Raw genomic sequence first — 24237 nt, forward strand, 5'->3', positions numbered from 1 at the left:
CTGGATCCCAGAACCCTCCCATAACAACAGCTGGATCCCTCAACCCTCCCATAACAACTGCTGGATCCATGATCCGTCCCATAACAACAGATGAATCCCTAAACACTTCCTGAATAACAGCTGGATCCCTGAACCCTCCCATAACAACAGCTGGATCCCTAAACACTTCCTTTACAACAGGTGGATCCCTAAACACTTCCTGAACAAAAGCTGGACCCCTAAACGCTTCCTTAACGACAGCTGGATCCCTGAACACTCCCTAACAACAGCTGGATCCCTGAACCATTCCTTAACAACAGCTGGATCCCTGAGCCCTCCCATAACAACAGCTGGATCCGTAAACCCTTTCTAAACATCTGCTGGGTCCCTGAAGCCTCCCATAACAACAGCTGGATCCCTGAACCTTCTCATAACAACAGCTGAATCCCTAAACACTTCGTTAACAACTGCTGGATCCCTGAACCCTCACTTGACAACATCTGTATCTCTGAAACCTCACATAACAACAGCTGGATCCCTGAACCCTTCCTCAACAACAGCTCGATCCCTGAACCCTCCCATAACAACAGCTGGAACCCTAAACCCTTCGTTAACAACAGCCGGATCCCTGAACCCTCCCATAACAACAGCTGGATCCCTAAACCCTTCCTTAACAACAGCCGGATCCCTAAACCCTTCCTTAACAACAGCCGGATCCCTGAACCCTCCCATAACAACAGCTGGATCCCTAAACCCTTCCTTAACAACAGCTGGATCCCTAAAGCCTTCCTGAACAACAGCTGTATCCCTGAACACTTCCTGAACAACAGCTGGATCCCTGAACCCTTCCTTAACAACAGCTGGATCCCTAAACCCTTCCTTAACAACAGCTGGATCCCTGAACCCTTCCTTAACAACAGCTGGATCCCTGAACCCTTCCTTAACAACAACTGGATCTCTGAACCCTTCCATAACAACAGCTGGATCCCTGAACCCTTCCTTAACAACAGCTGGATCCCTAAACCCTTCCTTAACCACTGATGGATCGCTGAACCCTTCTTTAACAACAGCTGTATCCCTGAACCCTCGCATAACAACAGCTGGATCCCTGAAACCTCCCAGAACAACAGCTGGATCCCTTCACCCTCCCATACCAGCTGGATCCCTGAACCTTCCCAGAACAACAGCTGGATCCCTGAACCCTTCCTTAACAACAGCTGGGTCCCTGAACCCTCCCATAACAACAGCTGGATCCCTGAACCCTTCCTTAACAACAGCTGGAGACCTGAACCCTTCCTTAACAACAGCTGGATCCCTGAAAACTTAATTAACAACTGCCGGATCCCTGAAACCTCCCATAACAACTGCTGGATCCCTGAACTTTCCTTAACAACAGCTGGAGACCTGAACCCTTCCTTAACAACAGCTGGAACCCTGAACCGTTCCTTAACAACATCTGGATCCCCGAACCCTTCCTTAACAGCAGCTAGATCCCTGAACCCTTCATTAACAACAGCGGGATCCCTGAACACTCCCATAACAACAGCTTGATCTCTGAACCCTTCCATAACAACAGCTGGATCCCTGAACCCTTCCTTAACAACTGCTGGATCCCTAAACCCTTCCTTAACAACAGCTGGATCCCTGAACCCTTCCTCAACAACAGCTGGATCCCTGAACCATCCCATAACAACCGCTGGAGCCCTGAAACCTCCCATAACAACAGCTGGATCCCTGAACCCTCCCAGACCACAACAGCTGGATCCCTTAACCCTCCCATAACAGCTGGATCCCTGAACCTTCCCATAACAGCTGGATCCCTGAATCCTTCCTTAACAGCTGCTGGATCCCTGAGCCCTCCCATAACAACAGCCGGATCCCTAAACCCTTCTTTAACAACTGGCTGGATACCTGAACCCTTCCTGAACAACAGCTGGATCCCTGAACCCTTCGTTAACAACTGCTGGATCCCTGAACCCTTGCTTAACAACTGCTGGATCCCTGAACCCTTCCTTAACAACTGCTGGATCGCTGAACCCTTCCGGAACAATAGCTGGATGCCTGAAACCTTCCTTAACAACAGCTGGATCCCGAATCCCGTCCTGCAGAACATCTGGATCCCCGAACCCTTCCTTAACTGCTGGATCCCTGAATCCTTCCTTAACAACAGCTGGATCCGTGAACCCTTCCTTAACAACAGCTGGATCCCTGAAACCTTACTTAACAACAGCTGGATCCCTGAACCCTTCCTTAACAACAGCTGGAGCCCTAAGCCCTTCCTTAACAACAGCTGGAGCCCTGAACCCTTCCTTAACAACAGCTGGATCCCTGAACCCTTCCTTAACAACAGCTGGATCACTGAACCCTCCCATAACAACAGCTGGTTCCCTGAAACCTTCCTTAACAACAGCTGGATCCCTAAACACTTCCTGAACAAAAGCTGGACCCCTAAACGCTTCCTTAACGACAGCTGGATCCCTGAACAATTCCTGAACAACAGCTGGATTCCTAAACCCTTCCTTAACAACAGCTGGATCCCTGTACCCTTCCTTAACAACAGCTGGATCTCTGAACCCTTCCTTAACAACAGCTTGATCCCTTAACCCTCCCATAAATCCAGCTCGATCTCTAAACACTTCCTTAACAACATCTGGATCCCTGAACACTCCCTAACAACAGCTGGATCCCTGAACCCTTCCTTAACAACAGCTGGATCCCTGAGCCCTCCCATAACAACAGCTGGATCCCTAAACCCTTTCTAAACAACTGCTGGGTTCCTGAACCCTCCCATAACAACAGCTGGATCCCTGAATCCTCCCATAACAACAGCTGGAACCCTGAACACTCCCATAACAACAGCTGGAACCCTAAACCCTTCGTTACCAGCAGCTGGATCCCTGAACACTTCCTTTACAACAGATGGATCCCTGAACCCTCCAATAACAACTGCTGGATCCCTGAACCACCCCATTAAAACAACTGGATCCCTGTACACTTCCTTAGCAACAGCTGGATCCCTGAAACCTCCCATAACAACAGCTGGATCCCTAAACCCTTCCTGAACAACAGCTGGATCCCTGAACCCTCCCATAACAACAGCTGGATCCCTGAACCCTCCCTTAACAACAGCCGGATCCCTGAACCCTCCCATAACAACAGCTGGATCCCTAAACGCTTCCTTAACAACAGCTGGATCCCTAAAGCCTTCCTTAACAACAGCTGGATCCCTGAACACTTCCTGAACAACAGCTGCATCCCTGAACCCCTCCTTAACAACAGCTGGATCCCTAAACCCTTCCTTAACAACAGCTGGATCCCTGAACCCTTCCTTAACAACAGCTGGATCCCTGAACCCTTCCTTAACAACAGCTGGATCTCTGAACCCTTCCATAACAACAGCTGGATCCCTGAACCCTTCCTTAACAACAGCTGGATCCCTAAACCCTTCCTTAACCACTGCTGGATCGCTGAACCCTTCTTTAACAACAGCTGGATCCCTGAACCCTCGCATAACAACAGCTGGATCCCTGAAACCTCCCAGAACAACAGCTGGATCCCTTCACCCTCCCATACCAGCTGGATCCCTGAACCTTCCCAGAACAACAGCTGGATCCCTGAACCCTTCCTTAACAACAGCTGGATCCCTGAACCCTCCCATAACAACAGCTGGATCCCTGAACCCTTCCTTAACAACAGCTGGAGACCTGAACCCTTCCTTAACAACAGCTGGATCCCTGAACCCTTCCTTAACAACAGCTGGAGACCTGAACCCTTCCTTAACAACAGCTGGATCCCTGAAACCTTCATTAACAACTGCTGGATCCGTGAAACCTCCCATAACAACAGCTGGATCCCTCAACTTTCCTTAACAACAGTTGGAGACCTGAACCCTTCCTGAACAACAGCTGGATCCCTGAACCCTTCCTTAACAACAGCTGGAACCCTAAACCGTTCCTTAACAACAGCAGGATCCCCGAACCCTTCCTTAACAACAGCTGGATCCCTGAACCCTTCCTTAACAACAGCTGATCCCTAAACCCGCCCTTCACAACATCTGGATCCCCGAACCCTTCCTTAACAGCAGCTAGATCCCTGAACCCTTCATTAACAACAGCGGGATCCCTGAACACTCCCATAACAACAGCTGGATCCCTGAACCCTCCCATAACAACAGCTGAATCCCCGAACCCTTCCTTAACAACTGCTGGATCCCTAAACCCTTCCTTAACAACAGCTGGATCCCTGAACCCTTCCTCAACAACAGCTGGATCCCTGGACCATCCCATAACAACCGCTGGAGCCCTGAAACCTCCCATAACAACAGCTGGATCCCTGAACCCTCCCAGACCACAACAGCTGGATCCCTTAACCCTCCCATAACAGCTGGATCCCTGAACCTTCCCATAACAGCTGGATCCCTGAATCCTTCCTTAACATCTGCTGGATCCCTAACCCCTCCCATAACAACAGCCGGATCCCTAAACCCTTCTTTAACAACTGGCTGGATACCTGAACCCTTCCTGAACAACAGCTGGATCCCTGAACCCTTCGTTAACAACTGCTGGATCCCTGAACCCTTGCTTAACAACTGCTGGATCCCTGAACCCTTCCTTAACAACTGCTGGATCGCTGAACCCTTCCGGAACAATAGCTGGATCCCTGAAACCTTCCTTAACAACAGCTGGATCCCGAATCCCGTCCTGCACAACACCTGGATCCCCGAACCCTTCCTTAACTGCTGGATCCCTGAATCCGTCCTTAACAACAGCTGGATCCGTGAACCCTTCCTTAACAACAGCGGGATCCCTGAACTCTCCCAAAACAACAGCTGGATCCCTGAAACCTTACTTAACAACAGCTGGATCCCTGAACCCTTCCTTAACAACAGCTGGAGCCCTAAGCCCTTCCTTAACAACAGCTGGATCCCTGAACCCTTCCTTAACAACAGCTGGATCCCTGAACCCTCCCATAACAACAGCTGGATCCCTGAACCCTTCCTTAACAACAGCTGGATCCCTAAACACTTCCTGAACAAAAGCTGGACCCCTAAACGCTTCCTTAACGACAGCTGGATCCCTGAACAATTCCTGAACAACAGCTGGATTCCTAAACCCTTCCTTAACAACAGCTGGATCCCTGTACCCTTCATTAACAACAGCTGGATCTCTGAACCCTTCCTTAACAACAGCTTGATCCCTTAACCCTCCCATAAATCCAGCTCGATCCCTAAACACTTCCTTAACAACAGCTGGATCCCTGAACACTCCCTAACAACAGCTGGATCCCTGAACCCTTTCTAAACAACTGCTGGGTCCCTGAACCCTCCCATAACAACAGCCGGATCCCTGAACCCTCCCATAACAACAGCTGGATCCCTAAACTCTTCCTTAACAACAGCTGGATCCCTAAAGCCTTCCTGAACAACAGCTGTATCCCTGAACACTTCCTGAACAACAGCTGGATCCCTGAACCCTTCCTTAACAAAAGCTGGATCCCTAAACCCTTCCTTAACAACAGCTGGATCCCTGAACCCTTCCTTAACAACAGCTGGATCCCTGAACCCTTCCTTAACAACAACTGGATCTCTGAACCCTTCCATAACAACAGCTGGATCCCTGAACCCTTCCTTAACAACAGCTGGATCCCTAAACCCTTCCTTAACCACTGCTGGATCGCTGAACCCTTCTTTAACAACAGCTGGATCCCTGAACCCTCGCATAACAACAGCTGGATCCCTGAAACCTCCCAGAACAACAGCTGGATCCCTTCACCCTCCCATACCAGCTGGATCCCTGAACCTTCCCAGAACAACAGCTGGATCCCTGAACCCTTCCTTAACAACAGCTGGATCCCTGAACCCTCCCATAACAACAGCTGGATCCCTGAAACCTCCCATAACAACTGCTGGATCCCTGAACTTTCCTTAACAACAGCTGGAGACCTGAACCCTTCCTTAACAACAGCTGGAACCGTGAACCGTTCCTTAACAACATCTGGATCCCCGAACCCTTCCTTAACAGCAGCTAGATCCCTGAACCCTTCATTAACAACAGCGGGATCCCTGAACACTCCCATCACAACAGCTGGATCTCTGAACCCTTCCATAACAACAGCTGGATCCCTGAACCCTTCCTTAACAACTGCTGGATCCCTAAACCCTTCCTTAACAACAGCTGGATCCCTGAACCCTTCCTCAACAACAGCTGGATCCCTGAACCATCCCATAACAACCGCTGGAGCCCTGAAACCTCCCATAACAACAGCTGGATCCCTGAACCCTCCCAGACCACAACAGGTGGATCCTTAACCCTCCCATAACAGCTGGATCCCTGAACCTTCCCATAACAGCTGGATCCCTGAATCCTTCCTTAACAGCTGCTGGATCCCTGAGCCCTCCCATAACAACAGCCGGATCCCTAAACCCTTCTTTAACAACTGGCTGGATACCTGAACCCTTCCTGAACAACAGCTGGATCCCTGAACCCTTCGTTAACAACTGCTGGATCCCTGAACCCTTGCTTAACAACTGCTGGATCCCTGAACCCTTCCTTAACAACTGCTGGATCGCTGAACCCTTCCGGAATAATAGCTGGATGCCTGAAACCTTCCTTAACAACAGCTGGATCCCGAATCCCGTCCTGCACAACATCTGGATCCCCGAACCCTTCCTTAACTGCTGGATCCCTGAATCCTTCCTTAACAACAGCTGGATCCGTGAACCCTTCCTTAACAACAGCTGGATCCCTGAAACCTTACTTAACAACAGCTGGATCCCTGAACCCTTCCTTAACAACAGCTGGAGCCCTAAGCCCTTCCTTAACAACAGCTGGAGCCCTGAACCCTTCCTTAACAACAGCTGGATCCCTGAACCCTTCCTTAACAACAGCTGGATCACTGAACACTCCCATAACAACAGCTGGATCCCTGAACCCTTCCTTAACAACAGCTGGATCCCTAAACACTTCCTGAACAAAAGCTGGACCCCTAAACGCTTCCTTAACGACAGCTGGATCCCTGAACAATTCCTGAACAACAGCTGGATTCCTAAACCCTTCCTGAACAACAGCTGGATCCCTGTACCCTTCCTTAACAACAGCTGGATCTCTGAACCCTTCCTTAACAACAGCTTGATCCCTTAACCCTCCCATAAATCCAGCTCGATCTCTAAACACTTCCTTAACAACATCTGGATCCCTGAACACTCCCTAACAACAGCTGGATCCCTGAACCCTTCCTTAACAACAGCTGGATCCCTGAGCCCTCCCATAACAACAGCTGGATCCCTAAACCCTTTCTAGACAACTGCTGGGTTCCTGAACCCTCCCATAACAACAGCTGGATCCCTGAATCCTCCCATAACAACAGCTGGAACCCTGAACACTCCCATAACAACAGCTGGAACCCTAAACCCTTCGTTACCAGCAGCTGGATCCCTGAACACTTCCTTTACAACAGATGGATCCCTGAACCCTCCAATAACAACTGCTGGATCCCTGAACCATCCCATTAAAACAACTGGATCCCTGTACACTTCCTTAGCAACAGCTGGATCCCTGAAACCTCCCATAACTACAGCTTGATCCCTAAACCCTTCCTGAACAACAGCTGGATCCCTGAACCCTCCCATAACAACAGCTGGATCCCTGAACCCTCCCTTAACAACAGCCGGATCCCTGAACCCTCCCATAACAACAGCTGGATCCCTAAACGCTTCCTTAACAACAGCTGGATCCCTAAAGCCTTCCTTAACAACAGCTGGATCCCTGAACACTTCCTGAACAACAGCTGCATCCGTGAACCCCTCCTTAACAACAGCTGGAGACCTGAACCCTCCCATAACAACAGCTGGATCCCTGAACCCTCCCTTAACAACAGCCGGATCCCTGAACCCTCCCATAACAACAGCTGGATCCCTAAACGCTTCCTTAACAACAGCTGGATCCCTAAAGCCTTCCTTAACAACAGCTGGATCCCTGAACACTTCCTGAACAACAGCTGCATCCCTGAACCCCTCCTTAACAACAGCTGGATCCCTAAACCCTTCCTGAAAAACAGCTGGAGCCCTGAACCCTTCCTTAACAACAGCTGGATCCCTGAACCCTTCCTTAACAACAGCTGGATCTCTGAACCCTTCCATAACAACAGCTGAATCCCTGAACCCTTCCTTAACAACAGCTGGATCACTAAACCCTTCCTTAACCACTGCTGGATCGCTGAACCCTTCTTTAACAACAGCTGGATCCCTGAACCCTCGCATAACAACAGCTGGATCCCTGAAACCTCCCAGAACAACAGCTGGATCCCTTCACCCTCCCATACCAGCTGGATCCCTGAACCTTCCCAGAACAACAGCTGGATCCCTGAACCCTTCCTTAACAACAGCTGGATCCCTGAACCCTCCCATAACAACAGCTGGATCCCTGAACCCTTCCTTAACAACAGCTGGAGACCTGAACCCTTCCTTAACAACTGCTGGATCCCTGAACCCTTCCTTAACAACAGCTGGAGACCTGAACCCTTCATTAACAACTGCTGGATCCCTGAAACCTCCCATAACAACAGCTGGATCCCTCAACTTTCCTTAACAACAGTTGGAGACCTGAACCCTTCCTTAACAACAGCTGGATCCCTGAACCCTTCCTTAACAACAGCTGGAACCCTAAACCGTTCCTTAACAACAGCAGGATCCCTGAACCCTTCCTTAACAACAGCTGGATCCCTGAACCCTTCCTTAACAACAGCTGATCCCTAAACCCGCCCTTCACAACATCTGGATCCCCGAACCCTTCCTTAACAGCAGCTAGATCCCTGAACCCTTCATTAACAACAGCGGGATCCCTGAACACTCCCGTAACAACAGCTGGATCCCTGACCCCTCCCATAACAACAGCTGGATCCCCGAACCCTTCCTTAACAACTGCTGGATCCCTAAACCCTTCCTTAACAACAGCTGGATCCCTGAACCCTTCCTCAACAACAGCTGGATCCCTGGACCATCCCATAACAACCGCTGGAGCCCTGAAACCTCCCATAACAACAGCTGGATCCCTGAACCCTCCCAGACCACAACAGCTGGATCCCTTAACCCTCCCATAACAGCTGGATCCCTGAACCTTCCCATAACAGCTGGATCCCTGAACCCTTCCTTAACAGCTGCTGGATCCCTAAACCCTCCCATAAAAACAGCCGGATCCCTAAACCCTTCTTTAACAACTGGCTGGATACCTGAACCCTTCCTGAACAATAGCTGGATGCCTGAAACCTTCCTTAACAACAGCTGGATCCCGAATCCCGTCCTGCACAACATCTGGATCCCCGAACCCTTCCTTAACTGCTGGATCCCTGAATCCTTCCTTAACAACAGCTGGATCCTTGAACCCTTCCTTAACAACAGCTGGATCCCTGAAACCTTACTTAACAACAGCTGGATCCCTGAACCCTTCCTTAACAACAGCTGGAGCCCTAAGCCCTTCCTTAACAACAGCTGGAGCCCTGAACCCTTCCTTAACAACAGCTGGATCCCTGAACCCTTCCTTAACAACAGCTGGATCACTGAACCCTCCCATAACAACAGCTGGATCCCTGAACCCTTCCTTAACAACAGCTGGATCCCTAAACACTTCCTGAACAAAAGCTGGATCCCTAAACGCTTCCTTAACGACAGCTGGATCCCTGAACAATTCCTGAACAACAGCTGGATTCCTAAACCCTTCCTGAACAACAGCTGGATCCCTGTACCCTTCCTTAACAACAGCTGGATCTCTGAACCCTTCCTTAACAACAGCTTGATCCCTTAACCCTCCCATAAATCCAGCTCGATGTCTAAACACTTCCTTAACAACATCTGGATCCCTGAACACTCCCTAACAACAGCTGGATCCCTGAACCCTTCCTTAACAACAGCTGGATCCCTGAGCCCTCCCATAACAACAGCTGGATCCCTAAACCCTTTCTAGACAACTGCTGGGTTCCTGAACCCTCCCATAACAACAGCTGGATCCCTGAATCCTCCCATAACAACAGCTGGAACCCTGAACACTCCCATAACAACAGCTGGAACCCTCAACCCTTCGTTACCAGCAGCTGGATCCCTGAACACTTCCTTTACAACAGATGGATCCCTGAACCCTCCAATAACAACTGCTGGATCCCTGAACCATCCCATTAAAACAACTGGATCCCTGTACACTTCCTTAGCAACAGCTGGATCCCTGAAACCTCCCATAACAACAGCTGGATCCCTAAACCCTTCCTGAACAACAGCTGGATCCCTGAACCCTCCCATAACAACAGCTGGATCCCTGAACCCTCCCTTAACAACAGCCGGATCCCTGAACACTCCCATAACAACAGCTGGATCCCTAAACGCTTCCTTAACAACAGCTGGATCCCTAAAGCCTTCCTTAACAACAGCTGGATCCCTGAACACTTCCTGAACAACAGCTGCATCCCTGAACCCCTCCTTAACAACAGCTGGAGACCTGAACCCTCCCATAACAACAGCTGGATCCCTGAACCCTCCCTTAACAACAGCCGGATCCCTGAACCCTCCCATAACAACAGCTGGATCCCTAAACGCTTCCTTAACAACAGCTGGATCCCTAAAGCCTTCCTTAACAACAGCTGGATCCCTGAACACTTCCTGAACAACAGCTGCATCCCTGAACCCCTCCTTAACAACAGCTGGATCCCTAAACCCTTCCTGAAAAACAGCTGGATCCCTGAACCCTTCCTTAACAACAGCTGGATCCCTGAACCCTTCCTTAACAACAGCTGGATCTCTGAACCCTTCCATAACAACAGCTGGATCCCTGAACCCTTCCTTAACAACAGCTGGATCACTAAACCCTTCCTTAACCACTGCTGGATCGCTGAACCCTTCTTTAACAACAGCTGGATCCCTGAACCCTCGCATAACAACAGCTGGATCCCTGAAACCTCCCAGAACAACAGCTGGATCCCTTCACCCTCCCATACCAGCTGGATCCCTGAACCTTCCCAGAACAACAGCTGGATCCCTGAACCCTTCCTTAACAACAGCTGGATCCCTGAACCCTCCCATAACAACAGCTGGATCCCTGAACCCTTCCTTAACAACAGCTGGAGACCTGAACCCTTCCTTAACAACAGCTGGATCCCTGAACCCGCCCTTCACAACATCTGGATCCCCGAACCCTTCCTTAACAGCAGCTAGATCCCTGAACCCTTCATTAACAACAGCGGGATCCCTGAACACTCCCATAACAACAGCTGGATCCCTGACCCCTCCCATAACAACAGCTGGATCCCCGAACCCTTCCTTAACAACTGCTGGATCCCTAAACCCTTCCTTAACAACAGCTGGATCCCTGAACCCTTCCTCAACAACAGCTGGATCCATGGACCATCCCATAACAACCGCTGGAGCCCTGAAACCTCCCATAACAACAGCTGGATCCCTGAACCCTCCCAGACCACAACAGCTGGATCCCTTAACCCTCCCATAACAGCTGGATCCCTGAACATTCCCATAACAGCTGGATCCCTGAACCCTTCCTTAACAGCTGCTGGATCCCTAAACCCTCCCATAACAACAGCTGGAACCCTAAACCGTTCCTTAACAACAGCAGGATCAATTTAAGGTGCTACATAGAGCACACATAACGGGAGCAAGATTGAGCAGGTTCTTTGGAGTGGAGGACAAATGTGGGAGGTGTGGCGGGAGCCCGGCAAACCACGCACATATGTTTTGGGCGTGCCCGGCACTGGAAGGGAGTGACGGGAGTGATTTCGAAGGTGGTGAAGGCCCGGGTCAAACCAGGCTGGGGGTTAGCTCTATTTGGAGTTGCGGAAGAGCCGGGAGTGCAGGAGGCGAAAGAGGCCGACGTTGTGGCCTTTGCGTCCCTAGTAGCCCGGCGCAGGATCCTACTCATGTGGAAGGAGGCGAAACCCCCCGGACTGGAGGCCTGGGTAAACGATATGGCGGGGTTCATTAAACTGGAGCAGATAAAGTTTGCCCTGAGAGGATCGGCTCAAGGGTTCACCAGGCGGTGGCAGCCATTTCTCGACTACCTAGGGGAACGTTAGAGGGAAGACAGATGACCAGCAGCAGCAACCCAGGGGGAGGGGTGGGGGGGGGGGGGGGAGGGGGGGTTTAGTTTAGGTCAAAGATAAAGGGGTTTTGTTACTTGTGTATTGTTTAAAATTTCTGTATTGTTATTGTTGCGTTTGCTTTGTAAGAGGGGAAAAATTGTTGTTTGGGAAAAAATTTTCAATAAAACATTTATAAAAAAAAAAAAAAAAAAAACAACAGCAGGATCCCTGAACCCTTCCTTAACAACAGCTGGATCCCTGAACCCTTCCTTAACAACAGCTGATCCCTAAACCCGCCCTTCACAACATCTGGATCCCCGAACCCTTCCTTAACAGCAGCTAGATCCCTGAACCCTTCATTAACAACAGCGGGATCCCTGAACACTCCCATAACAACAGCTGGATCCCTGACCCCTCCCATAACAACAGCTGGATCCCCGAACCCTTCCTTAACAACTGCTGGATCCCTAAACCCTTCCTTAACAACAGCTGGATCCCTCAACTTTCCTTAACAACAGTTGGAGACCTGAACCCTTCCTTAACAACAGCTGGATCCCTGAACCCTTCCTCAACAACAGCTGGAACCCTAAACCGTTCCTTAACAACAGCAGGATCCCTGAACCCTTCCTTAACAACAGCTGGATCCCTGAACCCTTCCTTAACAACAGCTGATCCCTAAACCCGCCCTTCACAACATCTGGATCCCCGAACCCTTCCTTAACAGCAGCTAGATCCCTGAACCCTTCATTAACAACAGCGGGATCCCTGAACACTCCCATAACAACAGCTGGATCCCTGAACCCTCCCATAACAACAGCTGGATCCCCGAACCCTTCCTTAACAACTGCTGGATCCCTTAACCCTTCCTTAACAACAGCTGGATCCCTGAACCCTTCCTCAACAACAGCTGGATCCCTGGACCATCCCATAACAACCGCTGGAGCCCTGAAACCTCCCATAACAACAGCTGGATCCCTGAACCCTCCCAGACCACAACAGCTGGATCCCTTAACCCTCCCATAACAGCTGGATCCCTGAACCTTCCCATAACAGCTGGATCCCTGAACCCTTCCTTAACAGCTGCTGGATCCCTAAACCCTCCCATAACAACAGCCGGATCCCGAAACCCTTCTTTAACAACTGGCTGGATACCTGAACCCTGCCTGAACAACAGCTGGATCCCTGAACCCTTCGTTAACAACTGCTGGATCCCTGGACCCTTGCTTAACAACTGCTGGATCCCTGAACCCTTCCTTAACAACTGCTGGATCGCTGAACCCTTCCGGAACAATAGCTGGATCCCTGAAACCTTCCCTAACAACAGCTGGATCCCGAATCCCGTCCTGCACAACACCTGGATCCCCGAACCCTTCCTTAACTGCTGGATCCCTGAATCCGTCCTTAACAACAGCTGGATCCGTGAACCCTTCCTTAACAACAGCGGGATCCCTGAACTCTCCCAAAACAACAGCTGGCTCCCTGAACCCTCCCATAACAACAGCTGGATCCCTGAAACCTTACTTAACAACAGCTGGATCCCTGAACACTTCCTGAACAACAGTTGGAGCCCTAAGCCCTTCCTTAACAACAGCTGGATCCCTGAACCCTTCCTTAACAACAGCTGGATCCCTGAACCCTCCCATAACAACAGCTGGATCCCTGAACCCTTCCTTAACAACAGCTGGATCCCTAAACACTTCCTGAACAAAAGCTGGACCCCTAAACGCTTCCTTAACGACAGCTGGATCCCTGAACAATTCCTGAACAACAGCTGGATTCCTAAACCCTTCCTTAACAACAGCTGGATCCCTGTACCCTTCATTAACAACAGCTGGATCTCTGAACCCTTCCTTAACAACAGCTTGATCCCTTAACCCTCCCACAAATCCAGCTCGATCCCTAAACACTTCCTTAACAACAGCTGGATCCCTGAACACTCCCTAACAACAGCTGGATCCCTGAACCCTTCCTTAACAACAGCTGGATCCCTGAGCCCTCCCATAACAACAGCTGGATCCCTAAACCCTTTCTAAACAACTGCTGGGTCCCTGAACCCTCCCATAACAACAGCTGGATCCCTGAACACTCCCATAACAACAACTGGATCCCTGTACACTTCCTTAAAAACAGCTGGATCCCTGAACCCTCACTTGACAACATTTGGATCTCTGAAACCTCACATAACAACAGCTGGATCCCTGAACCCTCCCATAACAACAGCTGGAACCCTAAACCCTTCGTTAACAACAGCTGGATCCCTGAACACTTCCTTTACAACAGCTGGATCCCTGAACCCTCCCATAACAACTGCTGGATCCCTGAACCATCCTATAACAACAGCTGGATCCCTGTACACTTCCTTCACAACAGCTGGATCCCTCAACCCTCCCTTGACAACATCTGAATCTCTGAAACCTCACATAACAACAGCTGGATCCCTGAACCCTTCCTCAACAACAACTCGATCCCTGAACACTCCCATAACAACAGCTCGATCCCTAAACCCTTCCTTAACAACAGCTGGATCCCTGAACACTCCCATAACAACAGCTGGATCCCTGAACCCTTCCTTAAAAACAGCTGGACCCCTGAACACTCCCATAACAACAGCTGGAACCCTAAACTCTTCGTTACCAACAGCTGGATCCCTGAACACTTCCTTTACAACAGATGGATCCCTGAACCCGCCAAGAACAACTGCTGGATCCCTGAACCATCCCATAAAAACAACTGGATCCCTGTACACTTCCTTAGCAACAGCTGGATCCCTGAAACCTCCCATAACAACAGCTGGGTCCCTAAACCCTTCCTGAACAACGGCTGGATCCCTGAACCCTCCCATAACAACAGCTGGATCCCTGAACCCTCCCTTAACAACAGCCGGATCCCTGAACCCTCCCATAACAACAGCTGGATCCCTAAACCCTTCCTTATCAACAGCTGGATCCCTAAAGCCTTCCTTAACAACAGCTGGATCCATGAACACTTCCTGAACAACAGCTGGATCCCTGAACCCCTCCTTAACAACAGCTGGATCCCTAAACCCTTCCTTTACAACAGCTGGATCCCTGAACCCTTCCTTCACAACAGCTGGATCCCTGAACCCTTCCTTAACAACAGCTGGATCTCTGAACCCTTCCATAACATCAGCTGGATCCCTGAACCCTTCCTTAACAACAGCTGGATCCCTAAACCCTTCCTTAACCACTGCTGGATCGCTGAACCCTTCTTTAACAACATCTGGATCCCTGAACCCTCGCATAACAACAGCTGGATCCCTGAAACCTCCCAGAACAACAGCTGGATCCCTTCACCCTCCCATACCAGCTGGATCCCTGAACCTTCCCAGAACAACAGCTGGACCCCTGAACCCTTCCTTAGCAACAGCTGGATCCCTGAACCCTCCCATAACAACAGCTGGATCCCTGAACCCTTCCTTAACAACAGCTGGACACCTGAACCCTTCCTTAACAACAGCTGGATCCCTGAACCCTTCCTTAACAACAGCTGGAGACCTGAACCCTTCCTTAACAACAGCTGGATCCCTGAAACCTTCATTAACAACTGCTGGATCCCTGAAACCTCCCATAACAACAGCTGGATCCCTGAACTTTCCTTAACAACAGTTGGAGACCTGAACCCTTCCTTAACAACAGCTGGATCCCTGAACCCTTCCTTAACAACTGCTGGAACCCTGAACCGTTCCTTAACAACAGCAGGATCCCTGAACCCTTCCTTAACAACAGCTGGATCCCTGAACCCTTCCTTAACAACAGCTGATCCCTAAACCCGCCCTTCACAACATCTGGATCCCCGAACCCTTCCTTAACAGCAGCTAGATCCCTGAAACCTTCATTAACAACCGTGGGATCCCTGAACACTCACATAACAACAGCTGGATCCCTGTACCATCCCATAACAACCGCTGGAGCCCTGAAACCTCCCATAACAACAGCTGGATCCCTGAACCCTCCCAGACCACAACAGCTGGATCCCTTAACCCTCCCATAACAGCTGGATCCCTGAACCTTCCCATAACAGCTGCATCCCTGAACCCTTCCTTAACAGCTGCTGGATCCCTAAACCCTCCCATAACAACAGCCGGATCCCAAAACCCTTCTTTAACAACTGGCTGGATACCTGACCCCTTCCTGAACAACAGCTGGATCCCTGAACCCTTCGTTAACAACTGCTGCATCCCTGAACACTTGCTTAACAACTGCTGGATCCCTGAACCCTTCCTTAACAACTGCTGGATCGCTGAACCCTTCCGGAACAATAGCTGGATCCCTGAAACCTTCCTTAACAACAGCTGGATCCCGAATACCGTCCTGCACAACATCTGGATCCCCGAACCCTTCTTTAACTGCTGGATCCCTGAATCCTTCCTTAACAACAGCTGGATCCGTGAACCCTTCCTTAACAACAGCGGGATCCCTGAACGCTCCCAAAACAACAGCTGGCTCCCTGAATCCTCCCATAACAACAGCTGGATCCCTGAAACCTTACTTAACAACAGCTGGATTCCTGAACCCTTCCTCAACAACAGCTGGAGCCCTCAGCCCTTCCTTAACAACAGCTGGAGCCCAGAACCCTTCCTTAACAACAGCTGGATCCCTGAACCCTTCCTTAACAACTGCTGGATCCCTGAACACTTCCTTAACAACTGCTGATCCCTGAACCCTTCATTAACAACAGCTGGATCCCTGAACCCTCCCATAACAACAGCTGGATCCCTGAACCCTTCCTTAACAACAGCTGGATCCCTAAACACTTCCTGAACAAAAGCTGGACCCCTAAACGCTTCCTTAACGACAGCTGGATCCCTGAACCCTTCCTTAACAACAGCTGGATCCCTAAACCCTTCCTTAACCACTGCTGGATCGCTGAACCCTTCTTTAACAACATCTGGATCCCTGAACCCTCGCATAACAACAGCTGGATCCCTGAAACCTCCCAGAACAACAGCTGGATCCCTTCACCCTCCCATACCAGCTGGATCCCTGAACCTTCCCAGAACAACAGCTGGACCCCTGAACCCTTCCTTAGCAACAGCTGGATCCCTGAACCCTCCCATAACAACAGCTGGATCCCTGAACCCTTCCTTAACAACAGCTGGACACCTGAACCCTTCCTTAACAACAGCTGGATCCCTGAACCCTTCCTTAACAACAGCTGGAGACCTGAACCCTTCCTTAACAACAGCTGGATCCCTGAAACCTTCATTAACAACTGCTGGATCCCTGAAACCTCCCATAACAACAGCTGGATCCCTGAACTTTCCTTAACAACAGTTGGAGACCTGAACCCTTCCTTAACAACAGCTGGATCCCTGAACCCTTCCTTAACAACAGCTGGAACCCTGAACCGTTCCTTAACAACAGCAGGATCCCTGAACCCTTCCTTAACAACAGCTGGATCCCTGAACCCTTCCTTAACAACAGCTGATCCCTAAACCCGCCCTTCACAACATCTGGATCCCCGAACCCTTCCTTAACAGCAGCTAGATCCCTGAAACCTTCATTAACAACCGTGGGATCCCTGAACACTCACATAACAACAGCTGGATCCCTGAACCATCCCATAACAACCGCTGGAGCCCTGAAACCTCCCATAACAACAGCTGGATCCCTGAACCCTCCCAGACCACAACAGCTGGATCCCTTAACCCTCCCATAACAGCTGGATCCCTGAACCTTCCCATAACAGCTGCATCCCTGAACCCTTCCTTAACAGCTGCTGGATCCCTAAACCCTCCCATAACAACAGCCGGATCCCAAAACCCTTCTTTAACAACTGGCTGGATACCTGACCCCTTCCTGAACAACAGCTGGATCCCTGAACCCTTCGTTAACAACTGCTGGATCCCTGAACACTTGCTTAACAACTGCTGGATCCCTGAACCCTTCCTTAACAACTGCTGGATCGCTGAACCCTTCCGGAACAATAGCTGGATCCCTGAAACCTTCCTTAACAACAGCTGGATCCCGAATACCGTCCTGCACAACATCTGGATCCCCGAACCCTTCTTTAACTGCTGGATCCCTGAATCCTTCCTTAACAACAGCTGGATCCGTGAACCCTTCCTTAACAACAGCGGGATCCCTGAACGCTCCCAAAACAACAGCTGGCTCCCTGAATCCTCCCATAACAACAGCTGGATCCCTGAAACCTTACTTAACAACAGCTGGATTCCTGAACCCTTCCTCAACAACAGCTGGAGCCCTCAGCCCTTCCTTAACAACAGCTGGAGCCCAGAACCCTTCCTTAACAACAGCTGGATCCCTGAACCCTTCCTTAACAACTGCTGGATCCCTGAACACTTCCTTAACAACTGCTGATCCCTGAACCCTTCATTAACAACAGCTGGATCCCTGAACCCTCCCATAACAACAGCTGGATCCCTGAACCCTTCCTTAACAACAGCTGGATCCCTAAACACTTCCTGAACAAAAGCTGGACCCCTAAACGCTTCCTTAACGACAGCTGGATCCCTGAACAATTCCTGAACAACAGCTGGATTCCTAAACCCTTCCTTAACAACAGCTGGATCCCTGTACCCTTCCTTAAAAACAGCTGGATCTCTGAACCCTTCCTTAACAACAGCTTGATCCCTTAACCCTCCCATAAATCCAGCTCGATCCCTAAACACTTCCTTAACAACAGCTGGATCCCTGAACACTCCCTAACAACAGCTGGATCCCTGAACACTTCCTTAACAACAGCTGGATCCCTGAGCCCTCCCATAACAACAGCTGGATCCCTAAACCCTTTCTAAACAACTGCTGGGTCCCTGAACCCTCCCATAACAACAGCTGGATCCCTGAACCCTTCCTTAACAACAGCTGGAGACCTGAACCCTTCCTTAACAACAGCTGGATCCCTGAACCCTTCCTTAATAACAGCTGGAGACCTGAACCCTTCCTTAACAACAGCTGGATCCCTGAAACCTTCATTAGCAACTGCTGGATCCCTGAAACCTCCCATAACAACAGCTGGATCCCCGAACTTTCCTTAACAACAGTTGGAGACCTGAACCCTTCCTTAACAACAGCTGGATCCCTGAACCCTTCCTGAACAACAGCTGGAACCCTGAACCGTTCCTTAACAACAGCAGGATCCCTGAACCCTTCCTTAACAACAGCTGGATCCCTGAACCCTTCCTTAACAACAGCTGATCCCTAAACCCGCCCTTCACAACATCTGGATCCCCGAACCCTTCCTTAACAGCAGCTAGATCCCTGAACCCTTCATTAACAACAGTGGGATCCCTGAACACTCACATAACAACAGGTGGATCCCTGAACCATCCCATAACAACCGCTGGAGCCCTGAAACCTCCCATAACAACAGCTGGATCCCTGAACCCTCCCAGACCACAACAGCTGGATCCCTTAACCCTCCCATAACAGCTGGACCCCTGAACCTTCCCAAAACAGCTGGATCCCTGAACCCTTCCTTAACAGCTGCTGGATCCCTAAACCCTCCCATAACAACAGCCGGATCCCTAAACCCTTCTTTAACAACTGGCTGGATACCTGAACCCTTCCTGAACAACAGCTGGATCCCTAAACCCTTCGTTAACAACTGCTGGATCCCTGAACACTTGCTTAACAACTGCTGGATCCCTGAACCCTTCCTTAACAACTGCTGGATCGCTGAACCCTTCCGGAACAATAGCTGGATCCCTGAAACCTTCCTTAACAACAGCTGGATCCCGAATCCCGTCCTGCACAACATCTGGATCCGCGAACCCTTCCTTAACTGCTGGATCCCTGAATCCTTCCTTCACAACAGCTGGATCCGTGAACCCTTCCTTAACAACAGCGGGATCCCTGAACTCTCCCAAAACAACAGCTGGCTCCCTGAATCCTCCCGTAACAACAGCTGGATCCCTGAACCCTTCCTTAACAACAGCTGGAGCCCTAAGCCCTTCCTTAACAACAGCTGGAGCCTGAACCCTTCCTTAACAACAGCTGGATCCCTGAACCCTTCCTTACCAACAGCTGGAACCCTGAACCCTTCCTTAACAACTGCTGGATTCCTGAACACTTCCTTAACAACTGCTGATCCCTGAACCCTTCATTAACAACAGCTGGATCCCTGAACCCTCCCATAACAACAGCTGGATCCCTGAACCCTTCCTTAACAACAGCTGGATCCCTAAACACTTCCTGAACAAAAGCTGGACCCCTAAACGCTTCCTTAACGACAGCTGGATCCCTGAACAATTCCTGAACAACAGCTGGATTCCTAAACCCTTCCTTAACAACAGCTGGATCCCTGCACCCTTCATTAACAACAGCTGGATCTCTGAACCCTTCCTTAACAACAGCTTGATCCCTTAACCCTCCCATAAATCCAGCTCGATCCCTAAACACTTCCTTAACAACAGCTGGATCCCTGAACACTCCCTAACAACAGCTGGATCCCTGAACCCTTCCTTAACAACAGCTGGATCCCTGAGCCCTCCCATAACAACAGCTGGATCCCTAAACCCTTTCTAAACAACTGCTGGGTCCCTGAACCCTCCCATAACAACAGCTGGATCCCTGAACCCTCCCATAACAACAACTGGATCCCTGTACACTTCCTTAAAAACAGCTGGATCCCTGAACCCTCACTTGACAACAGCAGGATCCCTGAACCCTTCCTTAACAACAGCTGGATCCCTGAACCCTTCCTTAACAACAGCTGATCCCTAAACCCGCCCTTCACAACATCTGGATCCCCGAACCCTTCCTTAACAGCAGCTAGATCCCTGAACCCTTCATTAACAACAGCGGGATCCCTGAACACTCCCATAACAACAGCTGGATCCCTGACCCCTCCCATAACAACAGCTGGATCCCCGAACCCTTCCTTAACAACTGCTGGATCCCTAAACCCTTCCTTAACAACAGCTGGATCCCTCAACTTTCCTTAACAACAGTTGGAGACCTGAACCCTTCCTTAACAACAGCTGGATCCCTGAACCCTTCCTTAACAACAGCTGGAACCCTAAACCGTTCCTTAACAACAGCAGGATCCCTGAACCCTTCCTTAACAACAGCTGGATCCCTGAACCCTTCCTTAACAACAGCTGATCCCTAAACCCGCCCTTCACAACATCTGGATCCCCGAACCCTTCCTTAACAGCAGCTAGATCCCTGAACCCTTCATTAACAACAGCGGGATCCCTGAACACTCCCATAACAACAGCTGGATCCCTGAACCCTCCCATAACAACAGCTGGATCCCCGAACCCTTCCTTAACAACTGCTGGATCCCTAAACCCTTCCTTAACAACAGCTGGATCCCTGAACCCTTCCTCAACAACAGCTGGATCCCTGGACCATCCCATAACAACCGCTGGAGCCCTGAAACCTCCCATAACAACAGCTGGATCCCTGAACCCTCCCAGACCACAACAGTTGGATCCCTTAACCCTCCCATAACAGCTGGATCCCTGAACCTTCCCATAACAGCTGGATCCCTGAACCCTTCCTTAACAGCTGCTGGATCCCTAAACCCTCCCATAACAACAGCCGGATCCCTAAACCCTTCTTTAACAACTGGCTGGATACCTGAACCCTTCCTGAACAACAGCTGGATCCCTGAACCCTTCGTTAACAACTGCTGGATCCCTGAACCCTTGCTTAACAACTGCTGGATCCCTGAACCCTTCCTTAACAACTGCTGGATCGCTGAACCCTTCCGGAACAATAGCTGGATCCCTGAAACCTTCCTTAACAACAGCTGGATCCCGAATCCCGTCCTGCACAACACCTGGATCCCCGAACCCTTCCTTAACTGCTGGATCCCTGAATCCGTCCTTAACAACAGCTGGATCCGTGAACCCTTCCTTAACAACAGCGGGATCCCTGAACTCTCCCAAAACAACAGCTGGCTCCCTGAACCCTCCCATAACAACAGCTGGATCCCTGAAACCTTACTTAACAACAGCTGGATCCCTGAACTCTTCCTTAACAACAGCTGGAGCCCTAAGCCCTTCCTTAACAACAGCTGGATCCCTGAACCCTTCCTTAACAACAGCTGGATCCCTGAACCCTTCCTTAACAGCTGCTGGATCCCTAAACCCTCCCATAACAACAGCCGGATCCCTAAACCCTTCTTTAACAACTGGCTGGATACCTGAACCCTTCCTGAACAACAGCTGGATCCCTAAACCCTTCGTTAACAACTGCTGGATCCCTGAACACTTGCTTAACAACTGCTGGATCCCTGAACCCTTCCTTAACAACTGCTGGATCGCTGAACCCTTCCGGAACAATAGCTGGATCCCTGAAACCTTCCTTAACAACAGCTGGATCCCGAATCCCGTCCTGCACAACATCTGGATCCGCGAACCCTTCCTTAACTGCTGGATCCCTGAATCCTTCCTTCACAACAGCTGGATCCGTGAACCCTTCCTTAACAACAGCGGGATCCCTGAACTCTCCCAAAACAACAGCTGGCTCCCTGAATCCTCCCGTAACAACAGCTGGATCCCTGAACCCTTCCTTAACAACAGCTGGAGCCCTAAGCCCTTCCTTAACAACAGCTGGAGCCTGAACCCTTCCTTAACAACAGCTGGATCCCTGAACCCTTCCTTACCAACAGCTGGAACCCTGAACCCTTCCTTAACAACTGCTGGATTCCTGAACACTTCCTTAACAACTGCTGATCCCTGAACCCTTCATTAACAACAGCTGGATCCCTGAACCCTCCCATAACAACAGCTGGATCCCTGAACCCTTCCTTAACAACAGCTGGATCCCTAAACACTTCCTGAACAAAAGCTGGACCCCTAAACGCTTCCTTAACGACAGCTGGATCCCTGAACAATTCCTGAACAACAGCTGGATTCCTAAACCCTTCCTTAACAACAGCTGGATCCCTGCACCCTTCATTAACAACAGCTGGATCTCTGAACCCTTCCTTAACAACAGCTTGATCCCTTAACCCTCCCATAAATCCAGCTCGATCCCTAAACACTTCCTTAACAACAGCTGGATCCCTGAACACTCCCTAACAACAGCTGGATCCCTGAACCCTTCCTTAACAACAGCTGGATCCCTGAGCCCTCCCATAACAACAGCTGGATCCCTAAACCCTTTCTAAACAACTGCTGGGTCCCTGAACCCTCCCATAACAACAGCTGGATCCCTGAACCCTCCCATAACAACAACTGGATCCCTGTACACTTCCTTAAAAACAGCTGGATCCCTGAACCCTCACTTGACAACAGCAGGATCCCTGAACCCTTCCTTAACAACAGCTGGATCCCTGAACCCTTCCTTAACAACAGCTGATCCCTAAACCCGCCCTTCACAACATCTGGATCCCCGAACCCTTCCTTAACAGCAGCTAGATCCCTGAACCCTTCATTAACAACAGCGGGATCCCTGAACACTCCCATAACAACAGCTGGATCCCTGACCCCTCCCATAACAACAGCTGGATCCCCGAACCCTTCCTTAACAACTGCTGGATCCCTAAACCCTTCCTTAACAACAGCTGGATCCCTCAACTTTCCTTAACAACAGTTGGAGACCTGAACCCTTCCTTAACAACAGCTGGATCCCTGAACCCTTCCTTAACAACAGCTGGAACCCTAAACCGTTCCTTAACAACAGCAGGATCCCTGAACCCTTCCTTAACAACAGCTGGATCCCTGAACCCTTCCTTAACAACAGCTGATCCCTAAACCCGCCCTTCACAACATCTGGATCCCCGAACCCTTCCTTAACAGCAGCTAGATCCCTGAACCCTTCATTAACAACAGCGGGATCCCTGAACACTCCCATAACAACAGCTGGATCCCTGAACCCTCCCATAACAACAGCTGGATCCCCGAACCCTTCCTTAACAACTGCTGGATCCCTAAACCCTTCCTTAACAACAGCTGGATCCCTGAACCCTTCCTCAACAACAGCTGGATCCCTGGACCATCCCATAACAACCGCTGGAGCCCTGAAACCTCCCATAACAACAGCTGGATCCCTGAACCCTCCCAGACCACAACAGCTGGATCCCTTAACCCTCCCATAACAGCTGGATCCCTGAACCTTCCCATAACAGCTGGATCCCTGAACCCTTCCTTAACAGCTGCTGGATCCCTAAACCCTCCCATAACAACAGCCGGATCCCTAAACCCTTCTTTAACAACTGGCTGGATACCTGAACCCTTCCTGAACAACAGCT

This window comes from Scyliorhinus torazame, chromosome X (assembly GCF_047496885.1).
Source record: "Scyliorhinus torazame isolate Kashiwa2021f chromosome X, sScyTor2.1, whole genome shotgun sequence".
Classification (NCBI taxonomy): Eukaryota; Metazoa; Chordata; class Chondrichthyes; order Carcharhiniformes; family Scyliorhinidae; genus Scyliorhinus; species Scyliorhinus torazame.